Here is a 19,923-nt window from a genome sequence, read left to right on the forward strand (position 1 = left end):
AGCACTTGACCTTCGCAGTCGTAGTTACTAGATAAGGAGTCCCGGGCATAAGACTACAACATCTGCGGTCTACAATAAGAATGTAACTCCCATTATAGAGTCTTTGAAAGAATGGTTCTATTTCAGTTGCAGGTGCGCCTTGCTGGTGACATGAAAGGTTGTATGAATTCCCTTCACAGGCTCCATGCAAACTAATTCCGTTACACAGAAGCGTGCCGCTTAGTGACATCGCACAATTGTTGCCACTAAGAAACACTTTCTGGCCTTTATTACTGACACATGCATGTGAATAGGGCAGGTTCCATGTTGTTTTAAGGTACCCCTTTCCCAATTTCTCGTACATGCCAGCCTGTATATATTTTTGGCAGTATTGAAACCTGAAGGTTGAGATTGGAATATTTATTATTCCATGTATTATCCATTCACTGACAGGTCGTTCTGACATTGTCATTGGTAATCTTTCTAGTTTTTCAATGCTCAAGATTGTATAATCAGCACCCTTTTGCGCCATACCGATTTGTCTATCAGTAAGGTTAAAGATTTGGAATAGTGACGTTGTGTTGATTAAACGCCAAGGCACATAGCCTGAACGCAAATTTTGTAACGTCCAGCCAAGCTGTACAATAGAACGCAATTGTGACTGACCATGTTGTAATAACAGTAAGTCTTGCGATAATATGTCGATTGCTGAAGACACAATGCTGTCCAAAGAAAAAATTCTGGAGGACAGAGTCATTAACCCATTGTCCACTACAGAAAGTGATTTTTCCAAATTAATACGGTCAATTTCCCGTATTCTCTCTGCTGTTTCAATTTGAGTAACCTTCCAGGCCTCATTGTATGCTGCATATACAGAGGCTGCTATGAAACGCTTTTGACGCTGTTTGCGTGGTCCCATTATGAAATCACGCAAGTCAGCACCATCAGTAAGTAAAGTTAGGTGTTGCTTAATTTCAGGCAGTGTGGAAGTTTGTAGCCATTGAAGGCATAATTTGCCCACACTGTAGGTGGTAATTATCCCTGGGTGATGTCTTTGGGGATATCTAGGGTCTGGCCTGGTCATTTTGAACCCCTGTGTTTTGTTCAGGAATCTGTCTTGACAGTTATTAGTATCTGTGGGCCAGATCAACCACTGTTTCCAATTTGGATGTGTTCTGTTTTGGTTTAATACATGGTTTACGTCTATCTCTTCATCTGTATCAGAGTTATTGCTAAACATTGTTGGCTTTGGAATAGACGGTTTATTTAATTCTTTGATTTTGGCTAGGCCAAGACAGGTGGTTTGTTGAACAGTGTCATTTAAAAATATCATTTGTTCTGGGATCATGCAGGCTCTAAACAGTGATTCTATACCCTGTACTTGCCATTCTTTTGTACCCCAAACACTTTTCAATTCAACATTTTTGTCCCAATAATCAAATCCAAAAGTATTCATTTGTTCAAAAAATGAGTCTGAATATATCAATTTTGTGTTGGTTATCATGGTCTTGGTCCCTGTTTTGTTTGACAATTTAAAATAAAATGTTTCAGCATTACTTGTGTTAAAACCAGAAAAGTATGAATATTTGTCGTAAACGGTTCTTGAGCTCCCTTTTGGAGGTGTAGCACAATGTTCCCATTGATTATAGTTTAAAACATTTCTAGGTTGTGCAGATCTATGTAGAAAATGGTTACCATAGTGGTTATAGCAATACATGCTATCATAATTTGTAGAACCCTGCAAATAATCATGTTTGGTAAATTTAGCAGACATTACTAAATCAGACATCATATTATTAATGCTTTCGAAGTCCCAATCATCAGCAAATGAGTTCGGTTTCACAAAGTCACTCAAGGAAATCTTAATTTGGTGTGGATATTTCAGGATCTCGACCGGACCATGAATTTCATAGTCAGTGTTGTCCCATGCTACCCCACCCGGTATAGGATTGGCTGTGAAGTTGGCTGAAGAAAGTTCTCTTTTCTCGACGTGTGAAGATGTGTGTGGTTTGAGGATCAAGTTGATTTTCTGACTTGCTGTGTCCATTTTAGCATATTTTCCCTCAATGAAGCGTCCCAAAGTAAGTACCATGATGAGCCAAAGTATGAGGATAAATGCACCAAAACCCACCCAAAATTCAATCCATGGAGAAATTAGATATGTTTCTTTCAGTTGTTTCAAAAGTTCTTTAGCTTTATCTTTAAAGGTTTTTGATGATGGCTGTGTCTTTGATTCACTGAAGCCTTCAGAGGAATCATCGAAGTTTATGAAGTAGCCGGATGCAGTTCTGTCAATTGTTCCAATTGGTTCAGGATTTTTGTTTCTTGCATTGTCACTTGGTACTTCATTATAGATTGGTGTGTCTCTGCTAAATGTTTTTATTTGGGTTTTCAGAGGTCTGAGTTCTATTGCATTGTTGCATAGTCCTTGTTGTTCTTCTGTAGGTGTTTCGAATGTGATGAGCCTCTTCGTTAGGACCTCTGTACTGGTAGCAAACCTCGGTGTTCTGCTACTTATTGGGAGTCCACTTGGCCTACTGTTTGTTATCGGCCACATGTTGTGGTTTTACCAGGTCGATGGATACAACTCGGTTCTCCTTTTTACCAGCAAGTGGCGGTAGTACAACTGATCTTGTCCCGTTGACAGACAAGACAGGAACTGCTTTTCTGTAAGAAGGCCCAAATTCCTTCTTTACCGCGATCTTCTCCCTGACTAGATCCCCGACTTTTGGAATCCAGACAGGTCTTGCTGGGACAGGTGGTGGTTCTTCAGTGGTTGTTGGCTGTTGTTTCAACTTTATGTTGCTCAGGTCTTTTCTTGTTTTGTTTAAGTCCTGCAAAATAGCCAAACGGTCTTTGATATCAAAGCTTTTTTCTTTCACCACTGAAGTCTGACTATCAAGGTCAGAGATCAACATCCTAGTTCCAAATAATAATTCGTACGGACTGAACCCCCTCAGAGAATTTCTTGGCAAGTTATTTAGACTACGTTGGACACTTATTAGATGTTTGACCCACCCAGCTCCCGAACCTAATATCCTTTCTGCTATAGATTGCTTTATGCCTTGGTTTTTTCTTTACACCATCCCGTACCCTCAGGAAGGAAGTGAGAAGATTCCCGCTGGACTGTGCTCATTCGGCCATGTTTCCCCCCAGGCTGGTGGGCTTGAGTGAAAACAATGGTCGAACGTAGCATGCTCTTAGCGTATATGCCATTTAGACTCGCAAATCTTTGTATAACAGTCCGGACGTCAGCCGAGTGCTGGTGATTTACATTATAAGTGGAAACTAGCCTGTATATGTTAATCGCAAGCCATTCTTTTTACTGGTAATATTATCTGCCGTAATACGACGAGGTATCAAACTGTTTCTCTCCCCACTGCGATCTCTATTGCAGTTTGGGCAGCGTTTTACAAACATGGTGTGACGCAGGCTCATGCCTGGCCACCAGTACCGTGATTGTAATTCTTCCAGAGAATCTTTTAATTTAAGGTGTCTGAGACCCTCGCCCATGTGTGCGTCTGCGATTAACAAATTTCTCCTGTCCATGTTTGGAATCACTCTATCCCCCACTCCAGGGATTCGAGCAAAAGGGACGGAGTTTGCATCGATTATGTATGTATAATTGAGTGGATAGTTGATCGGTAACGCTGAGCAGTCGCCTTTTGATGACGTTTTCACCGCCAGCACTGTTTCACCGTCAATGTATTTTAATGTACGCTTTTTTCGAACTACGGGAGCCGATTTAGTGGCTGCCGCTGTGGCTGTCTCAGCCAATGAATTCCCTGCAACGTGAACGCCATCACGCTGATGACTCAGTGAGTGTGTCACGTGAGTCTTTGGTAGTTCTTTTTGTAAAAGAGCTATTTGTTCCCAGAGCAGTTTCTGCTTTATTGGTGCATCATTGTCATCTTTGTAACCGTTTTGAATCCATGCCTGCAAATCGCTGTTATACGATTTGACGCAGTAATATGAATCTGACACTATAAGTGTCGGGAATTCGCGATCCGCATTATCTAGCGCCATCTTCAATGCTATTATTTCAGTTTGTTTTTCTGAATTAGTTTCTACTGAGTGTGATTTTGTTAATAGAGGTTTTAGTTTACCTCCGCGCCACACTTCTTTTGTAATCTCACATGTGGGGTTGTATGCTTGTTCTCCCCAAACGGGGGGTTGAGCATGTCCGTCTGTATAAATTACACAGGCGTAATGTCGTAGAGGCAGAATGTCGGACGGCAGAGGATATGTTTTTTCATATTCTAGATTTTCCATTTCTTCTAGTTCTGGATCAAAGTAGTAGTATACTTTGTCCGTTGTGATTGAATTTACCCATTGTAACCATTCTGGATCCAATGTTGTTGTTGGTAAATTACACAGTGTTGTCAATGCCTCAAAGGCTGATTCAGCTGTTCTGACTGTGATATGTCTACCGTCAGCTATGTCTTTTTCTCTAGCTATTGCGGTTTGAACTGCATGAACAATTTTTTCTTTGTTGCTGAATCTCTGTTCAGCTTTTGTGTACAAGTGTGATTTGAATGCAATTGGTACCTTTTCTCCCTCATTAGAGGTCAGGTATGTGAATCCGCATCTCCCTGGGATGACTCGAATCACAAGATTGCGTGTGTTATCACGTGTTTCTAATTTTGTTTTAATTAGCATGTCTGTTTGTAAGGATCTCAGAATTTCTGTGTGTATTTGAGTCCAACTGGATCTTTTAAAATCTGGTTTAATTAGATCATAAAGGGGTTTGACCCTTTCTGCGTAATTTGCAATGTATGTTCTTCCGAAATTTAGGAAGCCTAGAATCGACTGAAGATTTTTTAGTGTTCTAGGTGCTTGGATTACGGCGCATTTCTCTAGGAAATTGTCAGCCAGGCTTTTCCTTCACTTGATAATTCATATCCTAAGAACAGGACTGTCAGATGGGCAATTCTGGACTTTTTAAAGTTGAATTTGTAACCCTGTGCAGCGAACCCAAGTATTATGGTGTTCACTCTCTTCAAGTGAGTATCCAAGTCATCATCTGTTAAGTAAATGTCATCGACATAAGATAATGCTTCATCATCATATATTTGTAGTAATTCTGTTACTCTCGCTGAGAATACTCCCGGGCTGTTCTTGTACCCCTGAGCTAACCGACAGAATTGTTTTTGAGTGCCATTTACTGAGAATGCAGTTAAATATCTGCTCTCTGGTGCTATGTTTTGACAAAAGAATCCATTGGAGATGTCCAAGGTTGTTTTGTATTTTTTGCGCACTATGTTATTCATTAGTGCAGCACTATGCGAATTTTGCACTGCAAAAGTTTTGCAACATGTGTTAAGGTGTCGGTAATCCAAAACTAGACGATATGAATTGTCTGGTTTGGAGACCGGAAACAAAGGATTGTTCATTTGTGAGGTACAAGTTTCAATCACCCCCTGGTATTCTAGCTGATCTAGTATTTCATTTACCTGTTTTTTAGCTTCTTGCTTAATTGGGTACTGCCTTTGTGCAGTAGGTTGTGATTTTAACTGGATTTTGTGAGGAGGAGAGTCCTCATCCCATCCTACATGATTTTTATATAAAGCAGGTGCTAGAGCCACTGCCCACTTTCTAGCAAGTGTATATTTTTTATGAATCGGGATATGATTCGAGAAGGCAGGCATAATTATTTCTTCGCCATGAGGGCACTCCCTGACAAACTCTGGTGGCCAGTCTTTTTCAGCTTAGAAGGATGTCATAACCCTTGGAGAGGTTATCCCAAAATAGTCCCCTTATTTTCCTAGTCTTATCTCCCTCTATACGTAATGTTATCTCGTATATCTTGTGAGGTTTGCTAACCCTGGTGTCTGCAGTTTCCACTTGAAGATATTCATTCGTGTCCACTGTCTCCAGATGATTCATAAGGACTTTGCGAGCTATGCTCACTTCTGCTGCGCTGTCTAGCATTGTCTGAGCCCACTCTCCGTTTTTCAGTTGTGTCCTCAGTATTCTCGGCATTGTTAACTACCTTGATACTGGCTACCTTTTTTTTTGGAAATTGTAATTTCTTTTTTAGTTGAGCAGGTTCCTTGTCTTTGGACTTGGCGTGCTCTTCTCTTTGTTCTGATCGTCCTCTTCTTTCCGATTTCTGCGAGGAATTCTGAAAAGATTGAGAGGGACGTGTATCAATGTCTTGATATCTATCAGGCTTTTTTATATTATCCCTATTTCTAAGGTTATATCTTTTCCCAGAGGGGTCACTCTGGGGTGACCTGTGTCTCTGGTTCGGAGATTTCTCTCTTCGCCTAGGAGACCTTCCTCGGGACTGGAATTTCTTTTCTTTTGGATTGGATTGTTTGTTTCCATCCCAGTTCTTTTTTTGTGAATTATTATTAAAAAATATTTTTTCAGGACTTTCAGTCAGTTGCGGTTTTACAGGTATTCCACCTAAACTATCTCTACCTAGTTCCTCATAGGATTTTTCTATGATTCTGGCAATTTCAGCTGGTTGGTCTGCTATATCTGTCTCTTTTAACCTCTGGCGGATCGCCACATTTGCTGCTTCACCTTTTATGTTGGCTAATAGTATAGCCGAGACCTGCTTGAAGTCTTTTAGTAATTTCATACCAAGAGTTAAAGCAGGTTCTGGACCATATTCGTCTTGAATTTGTTTTAGCACATCTGGTATCACCGAAATGGATGGAACACCGTGCGTTTTTGTGTAGATGGAAGCAAAGACTGTACCCCAAGTGTCACAGTCCTCAATGTGTGGTGCGATTCCCATTGGAAGACAGATAGTCAGAATCCTGTGTTTTTCTAACGGGGTGGTGTCAGGAAACACCGCCTCTATTTGGGTGATTTTTTGTGCCAACCAGAATGGTATCTGTTCCCGTTTAGCCGGTACTTTACCTAGGCAAGACTGGATGTTCTGTGGTGTAATTTTATTTGTGTTCCCCTGGTGAGGGGTCAGCTGTGGAAGTTTAATCGCTGGCTGAATTGTTGAAGTCCGCATCACATACTGTACTAATTGTCTATGAATTTTTATTAATTGTTTTAGCTGTGTTAACAGCTCTGCTACAGACATCCCATTGATGTCTGGATGTGGTGTGTATCCGGCTAGGACCGGCCACGTTGCTCCTGGTCTACCTAAAGGACCGAGCCTGGTGATGTGATTATTGTGTTTTAGGGCGCCATCAAATAAGAGCAAATGCTCTTGGAATTTGAGTGGTACTTCCACCTCCTCGAAAGGAGTGTACTCATTAGGAGGTTCCTCTACTTTGTAATAGTGGAAGTACTTTGTTACAGCATTAGCTGCTGGAAAATGTATCCATGAATATTATACCTCTGTCTGCCGATATTCGTGTGCCTCAATTACGAATATGACTGTGCCACCTCTAGGTGTCAGTCCATTTTCTATAAGTTTTATGGTTATAGATTTCCTTTTGATGACCGGGATGAGTATTATATCCGGGTCTGCGTCTTGCATAGTAGCATCCGCTGCTGCGAGTTCAGTAGCTAATCTAACTGCCTCTCTTTCTTCTTCATTGTCTGACATTTTACTGTCTTGAAGGTTATTATGTTTGTTTGCAGATCAGGTTTCTTATGGAAACAGAGATTAGATGCACAATATTTTGGAACAATGTATCCTTCGACGTTGACTATACCAAGAACCATACATAGGAGTTCCCTCCTGCGAGGTTTTGGAGGATATTACCTTTCACCCACTCCAGACGTCTTTGGAGTATTGTGGGAAAAGGGGTCTGAGTGAGAAAGCACGACTGAGTTACTCTAAATGTCTTACGTTAGTTTTATCGCCCTTTCCAAACGCGTTGGGCGCCATGTAGTGTAGTTCCTATCTTCCCAATAGGCTCTGCACATTGGAATAATACCTACAGCAGTAAAGGCCTAGGCCAGACGTTAACTAGGTCTACTACTGTCGATACTAGACTTAAGTTTTGGGTTTGCCAGCATAGCTCAGAGTTCGCTAGAAACTTTCTCGAATGTTCAAGGAGGAATTAACCTCCCTGATTAGACAAGAAGGGATTTAGTTTCTGACAACCATAGAACATGACAACTTTGCTCTCCCCTAATCAAGAGTCAATCTCGAGAGTCGTGTGAACAAAAGGCAAATTATTTTACTCAGTCAGTACGTGCATTCTTAGTCTCATCAGAATGTAGAGAAAAGGAAGAGACGGGCGTGTTCAATAAAAAGGTGTTATTTATTGATCAGTCTCTTTTCTCATACATGAGAAATGGATCGATATTATTGCAATACTTATAGTTAAGTAAAGTGCATACATTAAAAGCAATAGTATAAAGTAATACTGTAAAAACATTGATATGGTTTCTAAGCCATAAGATGTTTAAAATGAATGAAATATATTACATACATATATACATTTGACTAAACGTACTCAACTGGTGTTTCTAAATACGCCTACCCCGTGTACCTGACCTAAGTCTAATATGTGGGCGGGAATAGAAAGTTACAGTTTAAGTTAAGTTTGTTTTTGCCAAGTGAATAACTAAAGAATTCTCTGTGAGGGGTTATTCAGTTCTGTACCTGGAAGTTAGGATGAATGAGGGATGGTATCTCTCTCTCTGGTCTCGATATTCCAGGCTGCCTGCGAGGGCTACCCAGAAACGCCGGGGCTGGATTCTCGGCAGGAGAAAGCAGCGCGTCTCTCAGCGCATCAGGAAGGCGGGGCTGCTGCCAGCGGGGTCTGCTCTGCTCTCGGCTTCGGCAAGTATGGCTGCTCCATCTCGTCACCACGCGTGTGTTTGCATATGGCAAGATCGGTAATATTTATACCTTTAAGGTGCCGAGATTGACGTAAGGATGGACATAGATACGTCAATAAGGATGTCATACGATTTGCTCGTTAGCACATTCTTTTACTAAAGTTCTCGGTGAAATCAAAACAATGGCCGCAGGGTTTTGCCCAGGTTGTCATAGGTTTGATTTGTTATGAGAACTCCGTATGCCTTATCAGGGGCTGGAGGAATGTCGCTTGTCTAATTAGATCGCAAGCGTTATGACCTAATCAGATAACACGTTCCTGTGCCGTAGTGTGACTGCGTCAGATAACGGTATCTGCATCATGGGGGTTTTTCTGCCTCATGGGCTGACTGCTAGTTAACTTGTTGGTTAGTTTAACTAGAATAGGGTCAGGAATAGGGGGATCGATTCAGAACCGATAGGAATACATGACAAAAGATGGAACATCGTGCCGTAGGAGCAGGACATTCGGCTAGGGTGCAGCTGTGGCGCCCCCACCTGGGGGGCGAGGGAGACTCGTTCGCGCCGTCTCCCTCTCCCGGTGCACTCCACGCTGCTCTCTTTCATGGGCATGCATGATGGCCACTCCACATCCCGTGCTCCACAAGTCCCATGTCCAGTGCTGCGGAAGTATGGCCACCTGCGGTGCATGTCCTGTGCTGCGCAAGTATGGGTGCATCCGTTGCATGTTCGGTGCTGCGCAAGTATGGGCGCAGCCGTTGCATGTTCGGTGCTGCGCAAATATGGGCGCCACAGTGCATGTTCCGTGCTGCGCAAGTATGGGCGCCGCCTGGCTGGAGGATTTTGGCGCCGGGCCGGGGCTGGGAAGCCTCCTATCCGAGGAGGTGGGAGAGGCTCGTCCGCGTCACCTCTCCCTCCCAGCCCAACCTGAACCAATTTCAGCGGAGGTATTTGTGATGGCCTGACCGGGGCTGGGAAACCTCCTATCCGAGGAGGTGGGAGAGGCTCGTCCGCGTCGCCTCTCCCTCCCAGCCCACCCCACGAAGAAGAGGATGGGACGGCCATTTCATGCCAGGCCCGTGGTGCCTCCTGGACATCCCACTGGCAATTTGATCGATGGCTGTCAGCAGGCCCCGCCCCACACGTGCTGTGTGTTTCACCTTCCGGATGGGCGTGACCGGTGACCTGCATTTTCGGGAACTTCCGGAGTGGGGGTAGGTATTTTGTTTGGACAGGCATGTCTGGGTGATGGGGGGTTGTCTATGCAGGCCTGTAATTGCTTCCTTTTTTTTTTTTACAGGGTGGGGGGGCAGCAGAGAGTAATCAGTCCCATTGCACTCGAAGTTTGAGTTCATTAATGGAATGTATACTAATCTGTCCGAGACTACTCTGTGTATTGTTTCTGTAGGTTATCCGAAAAGGGTGGCTTTTTGTGTTAGGGAACAGTAGCGGTAGTACGGGGTTCGTCACCGGGTAACTTAGAGCTGGACTGGGTTTTCCGTTTTAGCGTTGTTCGATCTATGAGGACTCAAACATGTCGCTGAAATCGGTCTGGCGAAATCTGTGCCATCGGGCATAGTCGAACGTGGTGGTTCTATCTGGCCTGTCCGTGTCAGTCCGATTCATCTTTGTCTCACGCCTTTTCCCTTTCTGTCGGCCTGTTATTTCTGTCGGCCCTCTGCTCTTACCCTCGTTCAGTAGAGTCGGGCATTGGGCTTTCCAGTGCCCGGAACATTTACAAAAAGCACATTGGTTTTGCCTTAAGTCTGGTCGTCCTGTGCGTAGTGTCGGGGGATTACTTTCGGGTCGTTGTGTCTTGGGGTTGTCCTGTCGATATATTCCTCTACCTACTCTGACTTCGTCTCTTTTCTTTCGTTGCATTGCTTCTTTGCGCCACATACCGAGACTGTCGAGCATAATAGGCGTTGTCTTATTACTAAAAAGGGCTATTTCTAACGTTTCTATTTTATCAAGATCGAAGGATCCTATCAGTGGCCACTGTTTCTCTTGATTTTCTTTGGTACACTTGTGCCACAGCTTACTATAGGCTATGGTAACTAATCCATATTTTGTGAACATATCTTTATTAGGGGTGCCTTCCAGCGGAGCTAGATGGTCCACCTCTAATAAACGGTCCGGGCTGAACCAACTACCAATCAGTGGGGAGAAGACAGACATGACGGCTCGCAACGAGGACAAAAAGTCAGCACTGCCTATCTTATCACTGCGTGCAAAGACTAGACAGAATATTTCTATTCTACGTTGTTTGCAGGCAGTGAATACCTCATGAACCAATAACAAAACAGTCAATAAACAATCAGTGGGGAGAATAAGTAGGCCCGCAAAAAGGTCTGCGTCCTCTACCCTTTCACTATCTGCAAAGAGGAACCTGTTCTTTCCTGTTTGCAGACAGAGAATCTCCAGAAAACAATCCGCGAACAGTAGCTCGGGGTCAAAAAACAATTAATCAGTGTGGGAGAGGGAAATCTCCCGAAAACAATCCGTGAATAAACAACCAATCAGTGGGGGAGAAAGATAGGCACGCTGGCTGCGTTACCTATCCTTCACTGTTTGCAAAGAGAAAGAGCCTGTTGTTTCTCCGCTTGCAGACAGTGAATCTCCAGATAAGTCAACAAAGAGTAATACTAGTATTTTCTGAACAATTAAACAATCATTTCGCAATTCGTCGTGTTTACACGACCTTACCCGGACCGTATGGACAGTTTCTTATCTTCCGAATCCAGCGCCCGATCGTCCTCTTTTCCTTGTGTTCTTCGCGGCACTCCTAATGGTTCCCAGTCAGGACCGTAGATCACTCGAGAGAGGTCTGTTCGGAACCAGTGAAGTTCGGATGATCGGCTGCCAGACGAGGGTCTATTGGGCAAGAGCTCTCCCGATCGTTGCAGTCGTTCACTCTGTCATCAGGACCTCTCCCACTGGATCCACGAGTCACTGATGGGCCCCACGTTTGGGACGCCAATTGTAAAAAAACAGGTCAGGGACAACCTATATTTGCCCGGCGGTATCGCCTCTTTAACCCACAAAATATTAATCAATGAAGAGGCAGGCGCTGGAGACTGGAAGGCAGGAAACAAGGTTTATTCTCTCCGGAGGAGAACACATCAGTTCGGACAGCCAGTATCGTCACGAGGTGCTCTAACCGCATCTCTGAGGCCTGGCCTCTTATACACAAGTTTTATGATTTTTATTGCCGGTAACACATTCTTGCTATGCTTTGTAGTATGAAAAGACATCCTCGGAATCCCCCTTTCAGGCCCGTTCCCACACACATTTACAGCTGAAGTCCCCACCCCGGTCACAACAGGTGATGATTATCGCGCAGCTGGACATTCCGCCGATTCACGGAATGTGTGGGGTTGATCGGATCTCATAGGGTGGGGGCTTTGATCAATTCGGGGGGAGCTTCCTACTGTACGGGGAGGGGGACAATAAACAATATCCGCAGGGCCAGGTGGCGGCCTGGGAACGAGGAAGGTAAACGGGCGCACAGGAAAAAGGGGGTTTGTATCAAAGGACCTGGGACCATGAAAGGAATGGAGGGAGGTGTTGCGCTGGGAACAGGATGGGATTCTGAGGCAGGGCTGCGCTGAAGAGGGGTTTATGACCCAGGGCATGTGAGAGCGGGGGTGGCCAGTGAGTGGGGGTTAGTGGCATGCAGAGGGTGGTTCTGATCGAGGCACCTAAAATGGCGGGTACGCACGACAAGAAGTGTGGCATCAGGGGAGAAGGCAAGATGGCGCAGATAATGTTTACCAAACCGTATTAATTTTCCACACCTGAGTGATATGGTGGTGTTCCTGAGCGATGTGGTGGTGTTCCTGAGTGATGTGTTGGTGTGCCAGAGTGATGTGGTGGTGTCCCGGAATGATATGGTGGTGTACCCGAGTGATGTGGTGGTGTCCCCGAGTGATGTGGTGGTGTCCTTGAGTAATTTGGTGGTGTTCTTGAGTGATGTGGTGGTGTCCCTGGTGTCCCTGAGTGATGTGGTGGTGTCCCCGAGTGATGTGGTGGTGTCCCCGAGTGATGTGGTGGTGTCCCTGAGTGATGTGGTGGTGTTCCTGAGTGATGTGGTGGTGTCCCTGGTGTCCCTGAGTGATGTGGTGGTGTCCCTGAGTGATGTGGTGGTGCCCCTGAGTGATGTGGTGGTGGTGCCCCTGAGTGATGTGGTGGTGCCCCTGAGTGATGTTGTGGTGTCCCCGAGTGATGTGGTGGTGCCCCTGAGTAATGTGGTGATGTCCCTGAGTGATGTGGTGGTGTTCCTGGGTGATGTGGTGGTGTCCCTGGTGTCCTCAAGTGATGTGGTGATGTCCATGAGTGATGTGGTGGTGTCCCCGAGTGATGTGGTGGTGCCCCTGAGTGGTGCCCCTGAATAATGTGGTGGTGTCCCTGAGTGATGTGGTGGTGTTCCTGAGTGATGTGGTGGTGTCCCTGGTGTCCCCGAGTGATGTGGTGGGGTCCCTGAGTGATGTGGTGGTGTCCCTGAGTGATGTGGGGGTGTCCATGAGTGATGTGGTGGTGCCCCTGAGTAATATAGTTGTGTCCCTGAGTGATGTGGTGGTGTCTCTGAGTGATTGGTGGTGTCCCTGAGTGATGTGGTGGTGCCCCTGAGTGATGTGGTGGTGTTCCTGAGTGATGTGGTGGTGTCCCATAGTGATGTGGTGGTGTCCCCTACTGATGTGGTGGTGTCCCTGAGTGATGTGGTGGTGTCCCCGAGTGATGTGGTGGTGCCCCCGAGTGAGGTGGTGGTGTCCCTTAGTGATGTGGTGGTGTCCCTGAGTGATGTGGTGGTGTCCCCGAGTGATGTGGCGGTGTCCATGAGTGATGTGGTTGTGTTCCTGAGTGATGTGGTGTAAATGTAAATGTATTGCGACTTATATAAAGCACGTATCACCCGAAGGCATCAAGGCGCTTGCCTTGGGAACTCGTCCTGACTTTCCCCTGTGAGAAAACCCCTACTGGGTATCCCCAGGGTGAAAGCCAGGCATCCCACAGCGGGTGGGCCGCCGTAGTGCAGATTAGGCAACTATTGCCCAGAGTTGCAGCGTGGGACCCCATGATTAGAATAGGCACCGAGGCGAGAATTATCGATGCCGTGGCCTTTTGTTTTGGGTTCAGGACCCTGCCGCGTCGGGAATTGAACCCTGGTCCCGGGCCAGACCTCTGCATCAGGGTCTGCCGCTCTAATCAGTGAGCCACACTCCTCCTCCTGGTGGTGTCCCTGGTGTCCCCGAGTGATGTGGTGGTGTCCCTGAGTGATGTGGTAGTGTCCCTGAGTGATGGGGTGGTGCCCCTGAGTGGTGTGGTGGTGCCCCTGAGTGGTGTAGTGGTGTCCCTTAGTGATGTGGTGGTGTCCCTGAGTGATGTGGTGGTGTCCCCGAGTGATGTGGTGTTGTCCCCGAGTGATGTAGTGGTGTCCCAGAGTGATGTGGTGGTGTCCCCGAGTGATGTGGTGGTGTCCCCGAGTGATGTGGTGGTGTCCCTGAGTGATGTGGTGGTGTTCCTGATTGATGTGGTGGTGTCCCTGGTGTCCCCGAGTGATGTGGTGGTGTCCCAAAGTGATGTGGTGGTGTCCCTGAGTGATGTGGTGGTGTCCATGAGTGATGTGGTGGTGCCCCTAAGTGGTGCACCTGAGTAATGTGGTGGAGTCCCTGAGTGATGTGGTGGTGTTCCTGAGTGATGTGGTGGTGTCCCTGGTGTCCCCCAGTGATGTGGTGGTGTCCCTGAGTGATGTGGTGGTGTCCCTGAGTGATGTGGTGGTGTCCATGAGTGATGTGGTGGTGCCCCCGAGTGGTGCCCCTGAGTAATGTGGTGGTGTCCCTGAGTGATGTGGTGGTGTCCCTGAGTGATTGGTGGTGTCCCTGAGTGATGTGGTGGGCCCCCTGAGTGATGTGGTGGTGTTCCTGAGTGATGTGGTGGTGTCCCAGAGTGATGTGGAGCGTGGAGTTGGAGGGTGGAGTTGGAGTTGGAGCGTGGAGTTGGAGGGTGGAGTTGGAGTTTGAGGGTGGAGTTTGAGTTGGAGGGTGGAGTTGGAGTTGGAGGGTGGAGTTGGGAAGCAGAGGGTGGAGTTGGAGGGTGGAGTTGGAGTTGGAGGGTGGAGTTAGAGTTGGAGGGTGGAGTTGGAGGTGGAGTTGGATGGTGGAGGGTGGAGTTGGAGGGTGGAAGGTGGAGTTGGAGGGTGGAGTTGGAGGGTGGAGGGTGGAGTTGGAGGGTGGAGTTGGAGGGTGGAGGGTGGAGTTGGAGTTGGAAGGTGGAGTTGGAGTTGGAGGGTGGAGTTGGAGGGTGGAGTTGGATGCTGGAGTTGGAGTTGGAGGGTGGAGTTTGAGTTGGAGGGTGGAGTTGGAGGGTGGAGTTAGAGTTGGAGGGTGGAGTTGGAGTTGGAGGGTGGAGTTGGAGTTTGAGGGTGGAGTTGGAGTTGGAGGGTGGAGTTGGAGGGTGGAGTTGGAGGGTGGAGTTGCAAAGCGGAGGGTGGACCTCTCCGCGGCATTCGATACTGTCTGCCACCGCACCCTAGTGCAGCGCCTCGGCAACATCGGAATCCAGGAGAAGGCACTGGAATGGATCACCTCCTTCCTCGACGGAAGAACGCAGAGAGTCCGCCTACCACCGTACAAGTCAGAGGCCACCGAAGTCATCTGCGGCGTCCCTCAAGGATCCTCGTTGAGTCCCACCCTCTTCAACATCTACATGAGCCCTCTCGCGGCCATCGCACGCCAACACAACCTCAACATAATCTCCTACGCCGACGACACCCAGCTAATCCTCTCCCTGACCAACGACCCCGCCGCCGCCAGAGCCAACCTTCACGAAGGGATGAAAGATGTAGCCGAGTGGATGACGACCAGCCGCCTGAAACTGAACTCAGACAAAATGGAGGTCCTCATCCTGGGCTCCTCGCCCTCCGCCTGGGACGACTCCTGGTGGCCCCCCGCCCTGGGCACCGCACCCAAACCGACGGACCACGCACGCAACCTGGGCTTCATCCTGGACTCCTCCCTCTCCATGACCAGACAAGTCAACGCCGTCTCCTCGTCGTGCTTCAACATCCTGCGCATGCTACGGAAGATCTTCTGGTGGATCCCCACCGAGACCAGGAAGACTGTCACCCAGGCCCTCGTCACCAGCCACGCCCTCGCCGCTGTCCCCCTCATCCGAAGAGCGACAACAGGAGGTAGGTCCTTCTCCTACCTGGCCGCCAAGACCTGGAACTCCCTCCCAACCGACCTGCGCCTGACCCAAGACCACCTCTCCTTCAGGAAGAAGCTCAAGACCTGGCTGTTCGAGCAGTGACGGCACCCCCCCCTCCTAGCGCCTTGAGACCCTACAGGTGAGTAGTGCGCTATACAAATGTCTTGATTGATTGATTGATTGGAGTTGGAGGGTGGAGTTAGAGTTGGAGGGTGGAGTCGGAGGGTGGAGTTGGAGGGTGGAGTTGGAGGGTGGAGGGTTGAGTTGGAGTTGGAGGATGGAGTTGGAGGGTGGAGTTGGAGGGTGGAGTTGGAGGGAGGAGGGTGGAGTTGGAGGGTGGAGTTGGAGGGTGGAGGGTGGAGTTGGAGTTGGAGGGTTGAGTTGGAGGGTTGAGTTGGAGGGTGGAGTTGGAGGGTTGAGTTGGAGGGTAGAGTTGGAGGGTGGAGTTGGAGTTGGAGGGTGGAGTTGGAGGGTGGAGTTGGAGTTGGAGGATAGAGTTGGAGTTGGAGGGTGGAGTAGGAGTTGGAGGGTGGAGTTGGAGTTGGAGCGTGGAGTTGGAGGGTGAAGTTGGAGTTGGAGGGTGGAGTTGGAGTTGGAGGATGGAGTTGGAGGATGGAGTTGGAGGGTGGAGTTGGAGGGTGGAGTTGGAGGGTGGAGTTGGAGGGTGGATCTATCCACAACAAGGGTACTTAGTCTAAGGGAATAGTTGGCTCCACTGGATAATTGGCTAGGTTAGAGTTGGAGGGTGGAGTTGGAGTTGGAGGGTGGAGTTGGAGTTGGAGGGTGGAGTTGGAGGGTGGAGTTGGAGTTGGAGTTGGAGGGTGGAGTTGGAGGCTGGAGTTGGAGTTGGAGGGTGGAGTTGGAGTTGGAGCGTGGAGTTTGAGGGTGGAGTTGGAGTTTGAGGGTGGAGTTGGTGTTGGAGGGTGGAGTTGGAGGGTGGAGTTGGAGGGTGGAGTTGGAGTTGGAGGGTGGAGTTGGAAAGCGGAGGGTGGAGTTGGAGTCGGAGGGTGGAGTTGGAGGGTGGAGTTAGAGGGTGGAGTTGAAGGGTGGAGTAAGAGTTGGAGGGTGGAGTTGGAGGGTGGAGGGTGGAGTTGGAGTTGGAGGGTGGAGTTGGAGGCTGGAGTTGGAATTGGAGGGTGGAGTTGGAGGGTGGAGTTGGAGGGTGGAGTTGGAGTTGGAGGGTTGAGTTGGAGGGTGGAGTTGGAGGGTGGAGTTGGAGTTAGAGGGGGGAGGTGGAGGGTGGAGTTGGAGGGTGGAGTTGGATTTTGAGGATGGAGTTGGAGTTGGAGGGTGGAGTAGGAGTTGGAGGGTGGAGTTGGAGGGTGGAGTTGGAGAGTGGAGTTTGAGTTGGAGGGTGGAGTTGGAGGGTGAAGCTGGAGTTGGAGGGTGGAGTTGGAGTTGGAGGATGGAGTTGGAGGATGGAGTAGGAGGGTGGAGTTGGAGGGTGTAGGTGGAGGGTGGGGTTGGAGTTGGAGTTGGAGGGTGGAGTTGGAGGGTGGAGTTGGAGGGTTGAGTTGGAGGGTGGAGTTGGAGTTGGAGGGTGGAGTTGGAGTTGGAGGATGGAGTTGGATTTGGAGGGTGGAGTAGAATTTGGAGGGTGTAGTTGGAGGGTAGAGATGGAGGGTGGAGTTGGAGGGTGGTGTTGGAGTTGGAGGGTGGAGTTGGAGGGTGGAGTTGGAGTTGGAGGGTGGAGTTGAAGTTGGAGGATGGAGTTTTTTTTATTTTTATTTAGATGACTTATATAGCGCCTGAATCGCCCCACATGGGGTATCTCCGCGCTGAAGACTGTAGAAGCAAGGGATCATGGCAATTAAAACAGGAGTGTCTTCAGTTTCTTCCTAAAAGTGAGGTAGTTGTGGGTAAGGCCTAGTGCCTCAGGTAGCTGATTCCACATTTTGGGCGTCAGGTGAGAAAAGGCTTTTCCTCCCCACTTGGTTTTCTTAAAGCGGGGAATGACCAGGAGGCCTTTGCCTTCCGAACGGAGTCTGCGCGAGAGGATATATGTGGTCAGTTTGTTGGATAAGTATGTTGGGCCAAGCTGATGGAGGCCCTTGAAGACTACGCAACAAATTTTAAAATGAATACGTTTGCGAATGGGGAGCCAGTGGAGTTTGCGTAAGAGTGGAAGGGAAGGGGAACGACGAGGGGCGTCATTGACCAAGCGGGCAGCTGTATTCTGGAACACCTGAAGGGTCTGAAGGGCAGAGTTTTTGGCAGAGATCAGGAGGGCATTACTGAAGTCCAACCGACTCAATACTAAAGCATGAATGAGGGTCTTGTGGGTAGGAAGGGGGAGGAAATGGAAAACTTTCCGCAAAAGACTAAGGGCATTGAAGCAGGAGCGTTTGGTGGAAGCTATGTGCTCATCCATGTTCAGCTTATTATCTACCAATACCCCTAACTTCTTCACGACTGGCTTAGGGGTAGGAGCCGTCCCTAATTCTTCCGGCCACCAGCTCGGGGACCAACTGGTAACTGCCTCCGTGAAAAGCATGATTTCCGTTTTGCTTGTGTTAAGCTGAAGGAAATTCTGACTCATCCATGCCGTAATCTTGAGCATACCTTCAAAAAAAATTTCTTGAATATTGGGCGCATCAGGGTCGTAGGCCAGGAGCAGTTGTGTGTCTTCTGCGTAGGAGACTGGGATAAACCCAATCTTCCTAAGCAGAGCGGCCAAAGGGGCAATGTAAATATTAAAAAGGGTGGGGCTGAGACATGAACCCTGTGGGACTCCTTTGGTAACGGAGGAGGTCTTAGCTTTGAAGGGGCCCAGATTAACGGTTTGGCTACGGTCCTTAAGGAAATCTGTCAGCCATTCCAAGGCCATGTCCCGTATACCTATGGGATACAATCTTTCTAGAAGGATCCGGTGTGAAATGGTATCAAAAGCGGCGGAAAGGTCGAGCAGTATAAGAATAACTGCTCGACCCCCATCCGCCTGCATTCTGATATCATCAAGGACATTGACCAGGGCAGATTCCGTACTGTAACGGGGACGAAATCCCGACTGGGTGTGATCTAAGCAATTGGAAGTCTCCACAAAAGATGAGAGATGCTTATTAATGTGTTTCTCCAATAATTTACTATATAACGGGAGCAGGGAAATGGGCCGATAGTTCGTGATAACATCCGGTTGAAGTTTGGGGTTTTTCCTAATAGGCATGACTTGTGCATCTTTCCATTCTTTTGGGAGCTTGCCCTCGGTATTGATCTGTTAAAAACCACCCCAAGGGGTCCTGCCAGTTCCGTAGCAAGGGTTTTTACGATTTTCGCCGGCATGAGGTCTTTGGGGGATCCTGACATGGCCGATTTAAGAAGGATTTCAGTTTCTCCTGTAGTGAGATGGGGAAACGCTCTTAGGAAAGGCTGGGTATGCACGTGGGGACTGATGAGTGGTAAGTCTGTGTCTGACTCACGAGAGCTAGGGGGGGAATCTAGCGTAGATATCCTCTATCTTCTGAGTGAGGTGATTGGCAATGTTATCACAAACTAATTGGGACAGTTCGTCCTCAGGACTGCAAACTGTGGGATTAACGAGAGAGTTAAGAATCTGGAAAAGCGTTTTGGAGGTATTATCAGATAGTTCCAGTTTTAATGCTATGTGTTTTTTACGAGTGTTTCTAAGATTCATATGGTATTTCCTCAGCATTTCTTTAAAGTTGTCCCTATCTGATTGTGCTTTAGAGCGGCGCCAGATACGTTCCAGAACCTTACATCTACTTTTCTCTGTCTTCTGATCCTGTGAGTACCAGGGAGCGACGTGCTAAGGTGGAGGCTATTTTTATAGGTATGGTGGCGTCTAACGTGAGATTAATGGCATCGTGAAAAGATTTGAGATGCTCCTCAACTGTACTGTCGGAGGACTGTGGGGAAGCATGGAATGATTCTAAAAAGGACACAGGCGAAAGTTTATGCCAATGCCTAAATCTGCCCGTACCTGGCTTTTTGTTGGGTATGAACGCCCTTGGACCCACTAGATCAAACGTGATCATATGATGGTCCATCCAGGTTAGAGGGAGCATTTGTTTATAAAT

This window comes from Lissotriton helveticus, chromosome 7, assembly GCF_964261635.1.
Source record: "Lissotriton helveticus chromosome 7, aLisHel1.1, whole genome shotgun sequence".
NCBI classification, from domain to species: Eukaryota; Metazoa; Chordata; class Amphibia; order Caudata; family Salamandridae; genus Lissotriton; species Lissotriton helveticus.